The 14,247-nt window shown below is 37.9% G+C and overlaps 1 protein-coding gene across 3 annotated transcripts in view; it reads left to right on the top strand.

Annotated features, from left to right (window-relative positions):
* The first annotated feature begins 2,926 nt into the window (after nucleotides 1-2,926).
* The window catches only part of LOC129775632 (atrial natriuretic peptide receptor 1), a 270,699-nt gene continuing 259,378 nt past the window's right edge, over nucleotides 2,927-14,247 (top strand). For 2 of the 3 annotated variants that reach the window (XM_055780594.1, XM_055780596.1), the window contains exon 1: nucleotides 2,927-3,569. The gene's annotated coding sequence lies outside the window, so the exon portion shown is untranslated. The remainder of the gene's footprint in view (nucleotides 3,570-14,247) is intronic. The other variant, XM_055780595.1, reaches the window with a different exon arrangement.

Below are 14,247 nucleotides of genomic sequence, written 5' to 3'. Positions count from 1 at the left end.
TTAGGATACGGAATTCATTCTCCAGATTATGTTTATTCCCATCGTAGAATCGTGGAAATGCCTCAAACACATTTTTCCTATTGGATATATAGCTATAAATGTCCCTCAAAAATGCTCAAGATAGTCAGGGATTTTCTCACATGCATAACTAGCGCATAATTATATGTACCGTTCCGAATCTTATTTCGGACAGCTTCATATTTCGGCCACTCTTTAATAATAACTTAAAAAAAAATTAACAGCACAATTGATTCTTTAGACTCTAACCAATCAATTGTTATGTTAATTTTGTAGTTATATTAAGCATTTCAGATTATTATTAAAGAGTGTTCGAAATATGAAGCTGTCCCAAATATGATTCAGAACGGTACATTTGACGACTACTAGATCTGGGCAATCGATTTTTATCAAGCGCATTACGGAATTCGGAACCCCTATCATCACTCTGTTCAAATGCAAGAAACTTTCATGCGGAAAAAATCTGTACCAATCTGTACTTTTTGACGAAAATCTGTACTCTGTACCGTACAGAATCTGTACCAAAAATAGCGAAAAAAAATCTGTACATCAACGGTCAACGATCAAAGTCAACGTCAAAGTCAAAGTCCAAGTCATCTTCAACACGCAAACATAAACGCCCTTGCACACGGATGCATACAAAGAGTTTATCAAAAGTATCTGATAGCAAAATCAGATGCTTCCCCCCCGGTAGTGAGCGCCACTCGATAAACCAGGCTTGTGGGAGCCATCGATGGCAAGCGCCAGAGTGAACGTGTAAACAAGCACGAAGTATAAACCGGGGGTCGGATTAGGACCACCCCAACTTTTCCCAAATAACGACATGCCGTGTACTACAGGTAAAAGATAGATTCAATTTACATAGCTTCTTCTGATGAACATAATATGAGTAATTGAAATTGCCTTGTTTCGCAATCTAAAAGAACATTGAACTCATTTTCTATACAGGTCAAAAATATTTCTAAAAATTCTGTTTTAATACAACTTATTGATTGTGTAGCGTGACAACGCTTTGTAGAAACTGTGTTTTCGCACAGAGTGTGTTGTGACGTCACAAAATGCATGCAGATTTTTTCAAAGTTTTTGCGAGTTTTTTTGAAAAACTGAATATACAGGAATCCACGTTCATCTTTTGTTGACAAATCATAGAACAAAGTTTATTTTTATGTTATGAAACGGAACTTAAAATACAACATTAAAGTTCAAAAGTCGGAAACCGCAAAAAGAGGGGGTTACGTGAAACAAGGTACTAACGAGGTCTGTTCAAAAAGTATCGCGACTTTCGAATTTACGTAGATTAGATTCTAGATTTTTTTTGTGGCATTATGTTGGTACTCATGTCTCTCACTTATGCTGACAAGTGCGGCTATTTTGAATGTTCAGTTTGTAACCATAAATGTTACAATTTTGGAATATCGATAATAAACTAAATTTCATTATTTGGATTACGGGAGAGGCGTTTAAAGGTGAAAGGCAGTGTTTGGTGGTAACAAAATGTAGGGATCCAATCCAATGGGAAAACCCTATAAAATTTGAATCTCCGCCTCCGTTGGAATGGTAGAAAAGTGGAATGATTGGAATGGAAGAATTCGGGAAGAAGGAAGGAAGGAGGTTGGAGATATGAACTGGAAAGGAATGGTCGCTCTCTTGGGTTTCGACCGCGGAAGCGTTCACATCGATCGAAGTGATCAAGTTTTTATAAAAGATTTCGTTGTGATCATACCACGTTTGTTTAACCGATTTATTGAGAGGTGAAACCGGATGAAATTGCCCTGGTCACTGGTCGCAGAGGGGTCCAGCTAAATATCAAGGACCAGCGATAAGAGTGTGCTTGCCTCGCCCTCATGAACCCCGTGCTGGTACGGCTCACCGTAAAGGAGGCCTACGTAGGCCTGTTGTCAAGAGTTACTCGTCACGCTCCTCTCGTTAATCGTCAAGGACGACACGGAGGTTGCGACCTTCCACCGATGTCACAAACAACATTCGGAATGTGTTCGCGAACTTAATTTTCCACACAAAGTTTGAAACAGATTCTTTGATCCAATTTTGCAATAGGCAAAAATTGAAGGTGAACCAAAACACGTGTAAAAAAAGCAGTTGTCAAAAATTAACTGAATATTCAAAATAACCGTACTTGTCAGCATAAGTGAGAGACATGAGTACCAACATAATGCCACCAAAAAAAATCTAGAATCGAATATACGTAACCCGCGTAAATTCGAACGTCGCCATACTTTTTAAACAGACCTCGTATATCTGAATTTTTAATGAAGATGTAAAGTAAAATTACTGTGTCTAAGTTTGTATTTTTTACATGATAAGTAAAAAATACAAGTTAGTACAAACTTATCAAATTAAAATTTATCAAATATAAAAATGAATTAAAGTAATCTTTTTAATAATCCGAATACACACAGCAATCTGGGCGTAAGTTGTACGAACAGAGCAAATACTCTGTTGTCAATGGTCCATTTTTATATAACAGTAAGCCTCCGTTTCACATCCTGCGCATCCCTATTTCGTCCATTAAAGCCGCAAGAACTCAATGTTATACTTTCCAACAACTTGTAACGGGTTGTCACTTTCACGTTCGTGCTAACGAGAAACATGCAATGCGCACTGAATCGTAAAATGATGGTCGCAAAGATTGTGCCAGGAATCGCATTGGCGCGAATCCACACACTTCGGAAGCATCTTTATCCGCGCCTAGAAGATAGTGGTCGCTGTGCCGGTATGTGTGAACAAGAAGAGGTGTGTGATACCAGGCCTCGCAATCACATCGCACCAACTAACTTCACGAGCGTCGTGCAGCATCGTTCATCCTCGTTGCCATCGCCGTCTCTCGTCCTCGTCCTCGTCGTTAAGCGGTGGTTTTAGACGAGTCTGTGAATCAACTTCATTCAGTACGGTTTCTACTACGGTGGCGTCTAGGAGTTACGGTTCGCACGGTGTGTTTCGATGCGAAATGCCGGTTGATACCGTGTTTTTTTTCTGTTTATTCTTAGCAATGCTATTCGCGGCTGCTGCGTGTAAATCTTGTGCATAATAATACCAGGTTTTTTTTTGTTTCTAATCTTTCTGCTCTCGAGAGTTCGCGCCAACGTAAGATTGATTATGCTGTGATGCCGACCATGCTTCTCCGTGGGATCAAATTCGAAACGGATTCAGTGCTTGTTTTGGATTGAAGGTTGCATACCACAGTTTGTTTTGGCCTTTGAGTACGCGTTTGTTTTACTGTGTTCTGTCAGATGAAAGGTGTGAGATAAGTGCGATTTAAGATCGTTGTTAGTACATATCAACGGAAAATTTATCGACAGATAGAAGGAAGAATCAATTGATATTACAGGAAGCTGATAAATTTGTGACAGTAAGAACGGCAACAGAAGAAAATGTCCTTCGATAGGTTTTGTCCAAAATATTCCAGAGCAATATAATGTGTGAGACCTTTGAAAATGTGTGATACCTGTTGTCAGAACGAGTTGAAATGTGAATCCAAATGAAAGATACGTGAAAAAAGTGGTACGTGAAATAGCACATATCAAGGTCAGGTGGTGAGTATATGAAGATTAACTGATTTGTGATAATGGTGATTAAATGATTACGATCTTATCAAAGTCTCAAGCGAGCTTGGAGGGAACTGTCACATCAGAAACAAAAATTGACATCTTTATAATCAAACAAGTGTTTTGTGTGTTTTTACGTTTACTTCATGCTAAATTTTAGTTAATGATTCGAACTAAGTGCTCCAAAAAACAATTTAGAATCGAATTAGAAATCGCACAATTAGTTTTCGAATGCCAATTTTGAATAACTTTAATTTGAATCATCAGAAATTCAATGTTTATCTTTACACTTAACCGTACAACCAATTCAATCGATATGAGGTGATATCACAGAATCAGTCTATATACATAGTTTGCGTTTAGGTAGACAAATCGAGGAAAAGTTTCCATCCACATTTTTTTACACACGCACAAAAACGCTTGTTTTCGCACAATTTTCTCGGCGATGGGTTTCTGGCTGTTTGTTTATATTGGAATCAATCAGAAGCAGTCGGGCCAGAAATGGAGCATTCCGCTGTTCTTACTCGTAGTAATTTCAAAGATATCTACGGATAGAGTCCTCCATATTCACCGAAACGCCTACATTTCGTGTATGCGAGAAAGGTTGAATACATTCCAATGAATTAGCTTTTATCTGTGCTTGTTAAATAAACAGTCGGACCGAACATCGTTCGAAACAATGTTTCTATTTCTTTACTTGTTAGAAGTTGGAGAGTTCAACTTCCTGTGCTTCCACGCTTCGTTATCGATCAAAACTAGGTACAGTTAAACGATTAATCGGAATGTCTACAGAAGTATTTAACGTTGCGCGCATTCCTGCGATTTATAACATGTCGATCCCTTTGCTATAATCCCTTTTTTTGTATCTACGTATAGATTGTCTTTTTTATGCACCTGAGGAGATACTTGTTAAATCTATTAAAGCCAATTAAAAAATAATTAAAATTTTCGGATGATTTTTTCAAATGGACGAAGGAAGATGTATCCCAAACGGAATAGGGTTATTCCGAAAAATATTAGGCTGTCAAAAAAGTCCTGCGGTATTTCCGCGAGGTGTCGTTGTAAGCGCGTAGTTCTAGTTGTATTCATTGTATCGAGTCATACTATAGCTTGTTGCGCGCTATAATATAGTCCTTGACAGTGTTTTGTTTGGTTAAGTCGTTCGTGAGTTATAGTGTCGCAAATATGGAGCAAAATAAAGAGAAAATCCGACATATTTTACAGTACTACTATGACAAAGGCAAAAATGCATTTCAAGCTGCCAATAAAATTTGTGCAGTTTATGGACCCGATGCAGTTTCCATTTCCACCACACAACGATGGTTTCAACGTTTTCGTTCTGGTGTAGAGGTCGTCGAAGATGCGCCACGCTCCGGAAGGCCCATCGTCGAAAATTGCGACAAAATCGCTGAATTAGCCGAGAAAGACCGGCATAGTAGCAGCCGTAGCATCGGCCAAAAGCTGGGGATAAGTCATCAAACCGTTATTAACCATTTGAAGAAGCTTGGATTCACAAAGAAGCTCGATGTATGGGTGCCACACACGTTGACGCAAAAAAACATCTTTGACCGTATCGACGCATGTGAATCGCTGCTGAATCGCAACAAAATCGACCCGTTTCTGAAGCGGATGGTGACTGGAGATGAAAAGTGGGTCACTTACGACAACGTGAAGCGTAAACGGTCGTGGTAGAAGCCCGCTGAGGCGGCTCAGACAGTGGCCAAGCCCTCATTAACGGCCAGGAAGGTTCTGCTGTGTGTTTGGTGGGATGGTCAAGGAATAATCTATTATGAGCTGCTTCCCTATGGCCAAACGCTCAATTCGGACCTGTACTGCCAACAACTGGACCGCTTGAAGGTAGCACTCATGAAGAAGAGGCAATCTTTGATAAACCGAGGCCGCATTGTCTTCCATCAGGACAACACCAGGCCACACACTTCTTTGGTGACGCACCAGAAGCTCCGGGAGCTCGGATGGGAGGTTCTTTTGCATCCGCCGTATAGTCCGGACCTTGCACCAAGTGACTACCACCTGTTTTTGTCCATGGCAAACGAGCTAGGTAGTCAGAAGTTAGCCACAAAAGAGGTCTGTGAAAATTGGCTATCCGAGTTTTTTGCCAATAAGGAAGCGAGCTTCTATAACAGGGGTATTATGAAGTTGGCATCTCGTTGGGAACAAGTCATAGAACAAAACGGCGCATATTTGACATAAAACAGATGATTGTAACTAATTTTATGAACAAATGAAAATTCAAAAAAAAATACCGCAGGACTTTTTTGACAGCCTAATATGAAAAAGGGTGATGTCCATAACAAGAACGCATTGTTAACGTAGGAATATGCAATAATTGCTAGAGAGAAGAAACATCTTTGAAACTTATAAATGTACACTTTAGTACACATATTTGATAGTACTGACATGGGCCGATGAATGAATGTCGTAACACGAACGATTTGCCAAACAAAAAAAGCCAATTTAAGCAAATTAACATGTACTGTTGATTGATTGCTGTCTAGAGCGACACTGGAACACTGATGTTATTTTTTAGTATCTCCTAGAAAAACTATATCTCCAATGCTCTCAGAAGCATAATTTCCCAACAAAATAATTCAAAATAATGCTATGCAGTACCATTCGCAGAACAGAAACAGAAAATCTGAACCGCAATGGAACAAACTTTCACCTTCAGTTTTCCACTGATGGATACAGCTCTCACAGTTGGAAAATACCTTCAACACATCCGACTTGAAATGCGCTATACTTTGATGCGAAAGTGGCATCGTGTTAGCCACAAAAGAGGCCTGTGAAAATTGGCTATCCGAGTTTTTTGCCAATAAGGAAGCGAGCTTCTATAACAGGGGTATTATGAAGTTGGCATCTCGTTGGGAACAAGTCATAGAACAAAACGGCGCATATTTGACATAAAACAGATGATTGTAACTAATTTTATGAACAAATGAAAATTCAAAAAAAAAATACCGCAAGACTTTTTTGACAGCCTAATATGAAAAAGGGTGATGTCCAGAACAAGAACGCATTGTTAACGTAGGAATATGCAATAATTGCTAGAGAGAAGAAACATCTTTGAAACTTATAAATGTACACTTTAGTACACATATTTGATAGTACTGACATGGGCCGATGAATGAATGTCGGAACACGAACGATTTGCAAAACAAAAAAAGCCAATTTAAGCAAATTAACATGTACTGTTGATTGATTGCTGTCTAGAGCGACACTGGAACACTGATGTTATTTTTTAGTATCTCCTAGAAAAACTATATCTCCAATGCTCTCAGAAGCATAATTTCCCAACAAAATAATTCAAAATAATGCTATGCAGTACCATTCGCAGAACAGAAACAGAAAATCTGAACCGCAATGGAACAAACTTTCACCTTCAGTTTTCCACTGATGGACACAGCTCTCACAGTTGGAAAATACCTTCAACACATCCGACTTGAAATGCGCTATACTTTGATGCCACTTTCGACCCGTAAACAATGTCCAAATTAACGAAAATTGAATGATCGATTAGTAAGAGTCACCAATAAGTCCGAACACACTCTTAAATTCTTATAAGCTCTTCCCTGGCAAAAAAGGTTCAAAAATTGAATTCCCCTTTTACTACTTCGGGTAATATTTTAGAATGCAGAGAAATTTTCAAAATGGCTTTCTAGTAGAAAAATTTGGTAGCCCTGAAAAGGACTGATGGTTTGCATGGCTTTGTTGAAATAGCTGAAAATGATTGAAATCATTCTTGTTCTAGCGAGCAAAACACACAAGCGGACCATATGCCGCATATGCCGATCCGCGATAGGAGATCTTTTTCGCTTGATCAAATGCGGTTATATTTTGATCCTCCAGCATAATTATTCCACATTTCTTAACCCCTTCAGTCTATCTTTGGTAAAGCATAGAAACAACAACATTATGTGCATATGATGCAAAAATAAAGAAGCTCTCTCCACCAGAGGCATGGTAATCGGCGTGGTACTTCCACTGAATAAAATTGCACTTCTTTTGAATCGAGCCAAACCATCGTGTATCATACATTAAGAAAACATGTATCAGCATTAAGAAAACATGTTGTCTACCCGCTAGCTGAACCGGGACTGTGATTTGATTGATTCAATGTTTTACTATTTTATAGACCTTAAATTACAGATTTCAGGTCTTGAGAAAGGCCAATTAATCAAGGGAGATGTGTGGTACAGCAGTGATGATTTGGCAACTCTGGTTGTATATCTCGTATCGGGAAAGCTTGTGTGGAGCGAAGAGCGAAACAAAGGAACAAACAGAATCCACATAAATATCCGTAAAAACGTATACCAAGGTGTTTGTGTCTGAAGGCTTCTTAGGTTTAAAAAACAAACGTAGTTGAGGGATTAGAATGAGAGGGTTCGATAAATTTAGCCATTAAAACCATAGTGGAAAGCTGGATATAGTTATCACGAAACGATACAGGTAAATTTCGATATAACGTACATTTATCTTTCAAAATTGTACGTTATATCGAAACAAAATAATGAACTCAGGGACATAGCTTATATTACTTTTTTGTGTTGTTGTTTGGGTGAAGTAAATAAATAATGATGAGAAGTTCAACTAAAAGATGAACCCAACCTTTCCCATGATGTTTCCCTTCATACTGCTTGATTCATAGAATCCGGAATCATTAAACCAGTTGTTTCTCAAGAATGGGTCAAAGTACAGGCCACCAAACGACCTTTGTTGAACCTTTGTTGTTTTTTCGGCCGGATTGGGTTGCTAGTGTGCACACCGAGCCAACCAAACAGTCGGGTTGGTCAAGAATGCGCACACTAGTCAACTATCGGCCGACTATTCTCGAACGACTGTGTTTGACTATAAGAGTAAGCGGTCGCACAACGAAAAGATTCTCCAGAAATGTGACGAATACAGCGGAGAAGGAAAATCAAAAAGAGATTCCGGGAGCATTGAGAGTGCAAAATTGAGAGCGAATTGAAGTAACGGTCGATAAACAATCGTCGTGTGTGCCTTAGGATTGGGCGATCTTGGATCGATTTTCAGAAGATCGATCTCTTCCATTTCGATTTCTGATTTTTTGGATCGATTAATTGTACCCGAAAAAATCTTCAAGATCGATCTTTTTCCTTCGTTTTTTTCGATCTTAAGACGCGTCCACATCACGCCAATCAGCCTTAGTCGCTTGGTAAAACCGAATAAGTGTGGAAAACCGATTCGAATCATACCGAACCCAACCCGAAACAAGTCGGTCCGAAGAAAGTCAAACCACAACAGAACGAAGTAAATTCGCGTTGACGGCATGTTCCATGTGTTTCGTGTGTTCGTGACGGCTTCGTGCATTCGATGGGGCGTCCACATTACATAACGAACCGAATATGCCGCCTGGTACAGGCCGATCGGCATCATTCGGCATAATGTGGACGCGCCTTTAGAGTTTTTTATCGGTGTACATCGATTTTAATCGCACCACCTATCAAATTTTATAAACAAAATGACAACATTGAGGTAGCTTTCGAGGATGTCAAATTAGTGATAGTGAATAGGAATGGGCGTTCTTGGATCGATATTTATAAAATCGATCTTTTCCTTTTCGATTTCCGATTTTTCGGATCGATTTTCCCTACTCAAAAAAAACGTGAAAATCGATCTTTTCTTGTCGATCTTTCCGATCTACTTGATCGTAGAATAAAATTGTAAATTCGTTTTTCAGTGAACATTGATTCTAATCTCACCAAAAACCATTTGACAAAATTTAATAAACATTAGATCCCTTTCAAGATTGTCAAGGTCGTAAACTTAGGAGAAGCAGTTTTGTAAGTTTGGTCATTACAAAACAAGCAGTCAGAAGTTATATTTACACCATCACATTTACTAGGCTGATAGTGAAAATAGAGACGAGATGGGATGGTGACATCAGGTCCAGCTGGAGCACTTTTGGTGTTCGTCAGTGAAAGAGTATAGCGAAGAGCGTTGGATGATTCCTTAGTTTCGTCATATTCACAGGAGGGTCCTGGGAATAATCTCATTATCGTTCGCTTGATAATCGTATGCGCAACCGTTGTGTACGAAGACCTCTAGACTGTGATTTCAAGTCGCGAATGGCCTCTTCAGTTTCTGCTGCACACTACAGTCGCGCAGCACCGACGGATGGCCGGAGCCATGCTTCCGTTTGACGCTCTTGCCTTCTTCCAGAAGGGGGAGAATATTGTATCGGCTATATTCGGCGGACACGAAGTTCCTCACAATGTTCAACTTTTTCGCTTCAGGGTAGAGCTGACAATATGACCAAAGCATTGAACGTAGTTGCTGAAAATCATCGATTAGCGATGCATAGGTTGATTCACGACCATGTGACAGGGTATTCGCATTAAAAATCCCTAAAATAAGTTCATTTACGTTGAATTTTTTTGGGCGTTATTTTTTCAACATACAATATTTTATTTGCGTGTTTTTCCTAATAATAGATTATTCTGATTAAATAGCTCAAATAACTCAGACTCAAGATTGCTTCGAAGCTTGCTTGTTTGTTTATGCATTGCTTTTCAGGTTAATTTCGGGGTGTCAATGTTTTACCTGTTATTTGCATTTCCATTCCACGGTTTTCTATGAAGTCGGAAAAGTTTCTTCAAGAGGAAAGGGAATACCGAGATGATTGCTTTTCAGGCTAGCATAACTCCAAATATTTCTAGCAATTATTAGCGCTTTTCTTTGGTTAATCGAATTAAGTGAGCACAGAACACCTTTCACGCAGTGTGGGTGGGAAACATGGAGAAAATTAATTGAGACCGCTTGTTTGTTTTTTCAAGCGTTATATTTTATAGGCTATGTATTACGTCCGGTCAAATAGGATAGCTCTGATAGCGGGTACATTCGGATTTTTTTTCGAGCCTTCCGTGGCTAAGCGACCGCCTAGAACTACGGTTCAATTAGGTATGCGGTTCCATACTGTCATTCTAATAAAGTACATTTTTTTCAAACACATGATTGCATATCAGAACACATTATTGCCTATATATTTTCATTGAATTTATGGATGCTTAAACAATCGCTGCAATGTGTTCGTTACACCGTAAATAACTGCGGTTCTTATCTGAAGGAGAAGTAAAAATCCTGGCAGTATTTACGAGGTAAACATTAAATTGAAAAGGAATTGTTTCTACACAGTTTTCCACATAGGGCGATACCTTGGCTTATAATAATACGAAAGCAACCGTTCGCGGTAGGTTTGGGGTCAGTCAAAAAAGGTTCAGTATAAACAAATGACAAACATCGTCTTCATTTTTAAGTGCACAACAAACATTTGAAGTATGGTTGCGATGGAATTGGGATGAATTGTTGGTCGCTCTCCTCTTAAATCGAGGAATTTAGTTGCATTTAAAATGTCGAGCTTTTATAAAACAAACATCATTTGTGGGAAGTTTCTTGCAAAATGATTTGGATTCACCTGACAATATTGAAAATATATCGGAGAATGATTTCAACGATTCAAAAGTGATGATTTGTGATGGCTCAACAAAATCTGAAGACGCTGGATTGGATGAATCATTGACTGATTATTGTAACGGGTGATTTTTCTTAATGTGTGGTTTTACTATGCACTTTTTTGATCATACTATGTTTCAAAATTGAAGCTGTGTAGCTTTCATTGCCATTTCCTCCTTTATGGCGCCTTTGGTTATGCAAAAAATCAAAAATCAAAACATCAATTTTTCTAGTTTGTTTTTTTTATACAGACTGAAGGAGAAAAATTAATAATTTGAATTTTTATCAAATACACAATTTATGTTATTGAAAAAACTGCAAATAGATCCTCAATAGTACGTTTACAGTGAAAAACTTATCAACTTGTTGCATTTCTAACGAATTTAAACAGCCGATGCTCTAAAATCGTGATTTTGTCACATAAAAATGACTCCCAAATCAATAAAGTACATTTTCAGTAGCCAAAAAAAAAAGAGTATTGCCAGATAGCTTTAAAAGTTTTTGGTTGAGTAAAATATTGATATTATATTCCAAGAGCAGCGAAAAAATAGTTTTCATAAGTGGCAATTTAGTTACCACGTCCTTATAAAGGGTTAAGGAAAAATGCTTATACAAGTTAGTAATATATAACATGTATAATATATTACTAACTTGTATACTTGTAAACTATAGTTAATAGGTACCTATAGTTATATAGGTTCTCAGATATTCGTTCAAAATGGTACTTTTGTTCATTATCGCAAAATATTAGACCCGATTTTTTTAATTTTTTAGTTAGACTGACCATTTCGATTTTAGAGTAGTTCGAAAGATATTGTTTTTCCACTGCTTTTACTAAAGTGATTTTATTTAAAATTTTTGTAACTTTTGAACTACTGAACCGCTTTAGATGATCAACATATCAAATCATAAAAAATATGGTCTTTTTTTTTATAAATATCGTACTTGCAAAAAAATTTAATTTCGTAATTATTAAAAGTACACTTTTTACTCGGTTTTACGAATTTACGCGGTTATTTTTACGCATATTTCAAAACTTACCGGGGTTTTGCGCCGATTTCGGAGTTTACGCGATTTTTTTACGCGGCACGTATCAACCGCGTAAAAAGTGACTCCAGTGTAAACGGATTTTATGTGCTGATTGATGTGACCTTCCACGAAATGAGTTTGTATTGTATCACTGATTAGTAGCTGAGAAATGAAAGGAGAAACATATATCATGATTATAGCATGCAAAAAAAATCAGTAAATCAATTGTTACAATATGGGTTGCATTTTTTTTTCAAAATATATGTTTTTATTAAGGCTCATATGGCGTTAGCCTGACGGGGCCGGGAGTTCAATATTATGATAATTTTCGCCTTACAACTATGTTAGTAATATGTAACCGATAACTTGCGGTTCGCTCGAGGTTAGTATTACATTGTATTCTCTTATTTGGGATGATGCAGTCTCCAATGCTCTGTATGTGTGGGACAGTGCTGAAAATATTCACATTCACGACATTCATATTCGGCGAATTTCTGCCTTCCTTGTATTGATAACCTACTGCTCAAGCGAGAGTCGATAAATATGGAACAACACTATCAATGAACCCCAGTGGAATGAACATCAACATCAGCTTGCCATGAATATCTTCTTTTTCGTCATGGTATTCGTAAGGTCGAAAATGAAGATCATTGCGTGTTAGGGAAAATCAAAGCATAAAATTCAGCGTAACCAATTGAGAGTGAAATCGATTAATGGTAAAGGATGGCAATTCATCACACAAAATTCTTGTTTTTGGCGACTTCGGCAATGGAATGTATAAAATAACTCTGGCTACGTTTTATGAATTTACTCACGATTGCCCGGAAATGACATACACCACCATTTATATGTGAAATGGGTAACACGTTTTCAATAAAAATTCACTGCAAGTGGTGAAGATCAACTTAACGTTCGTGATAATCACCTGAAATTAATGACAGTAACGAAAGTGCCTGAATGCAGGCTTTTCGAAATTCGTTCATGCTGTTTTCGATCAATATACCAGACAAAGTTCACGTGTCTCGACTCTTGTGTTATACTCATTATGCCAGATATGGAGCTGAGTTTTAACAGAAGAGAATTCACCCGATACTGGGAAAAATCTAATTCCTCCATTCGTGAATAAATTTTGATAATTTATGGCACTGGTGTGGGATGCTTCCTATTGGGGTGCAACTGATAATTAATCAGCGACGCCCTCCTAGTCTGTACATCATATCGATCGTGGTAGAGATGGGCAAACGATTCATGAACTGATCATGCCGTATTGATGGTCATCTTATGTTCTAAGAGTTTTATGAATTTCGAGCCACCCTGCACTTCAGTAGGTCGATCGCATGTCAAAATATAAATAAAAACAGAAATCGCGCTCTCGATAGCCATTAGGCCGTAGTTCTGTGCGCATCTTATCTAAGGAATTTTCGTGAAATTTAGTTTATTCAATCTAATTTCTTGGACAAATCATTAGTTTGGACGACTGTTCACATATTCTAGGAGAGGTGAACAGGTATTTCGTTCAATCTTAGCTATTAACTCACATAGATGTTACTTTGATGTTTGGGGGCAAAGTAGTGGATAATGACTTACAATTTTCTGTTTACTGATATACCTTATTACATTCTGCTTTTAAAAGGGTCCCTTTTGTGGTTTTGACCCAGGTAAAATATGCCACCCCAACTAAACCAAGCCACATTATGCGAAACAGTATGTGTTTCTTACTACGTTTTTTATTATGAGAAAATTTAAATTACAACTCTAGGTGAATAGGCCATGCTTATTTATATTATTTCAACAATGGTCAAAAAAAAAGTTCGATTTTTCAACTGACGAAAAATGTTCTATTTTAAATTTTTTTAGTAAAAGTCGCTTGCTATCTTGAACATCAATGAGTTGAACTACAATATTCTCCAAAAAACGGGGAATGAAGCGGTATGTGGGCGCAAAAAAATGGGCATAATCCTTAGGGTGACCACTATGCCCCCACTTCCCCTAAGAGGGAAGAAAACGAACGTGTGATAAATGAATGGTGCTGCAATGTAAATAGTCCTCAAATTAACGAATGAAAACAAACGATAGCCCCATGAAACAACAAAAATAATATGTCGGTATTGTCGTTTTCATAAAAAACGCAACATTTCAAGATACG

This window comes from Toxorhynchites rutilus, chromosome 3 (assembly GCF_029784135.1).
Source record: "Toxorhynchites rutilus septentrionalis strain SRP chromosome 3, ASM2978413v1, whole genome shotgun sequence".
Taxonomy (NCBI): Eukaryota; Metazoa; Arthropoda; class Insecta; order Diptera; family Culicidae; genus Toxorhynchites; species Toxorhynchites rutilus.
Note: the sequence above shows the minus strand (reverse complement) of the source record. Positions and strands in the feature narration are given on the sequence as shown.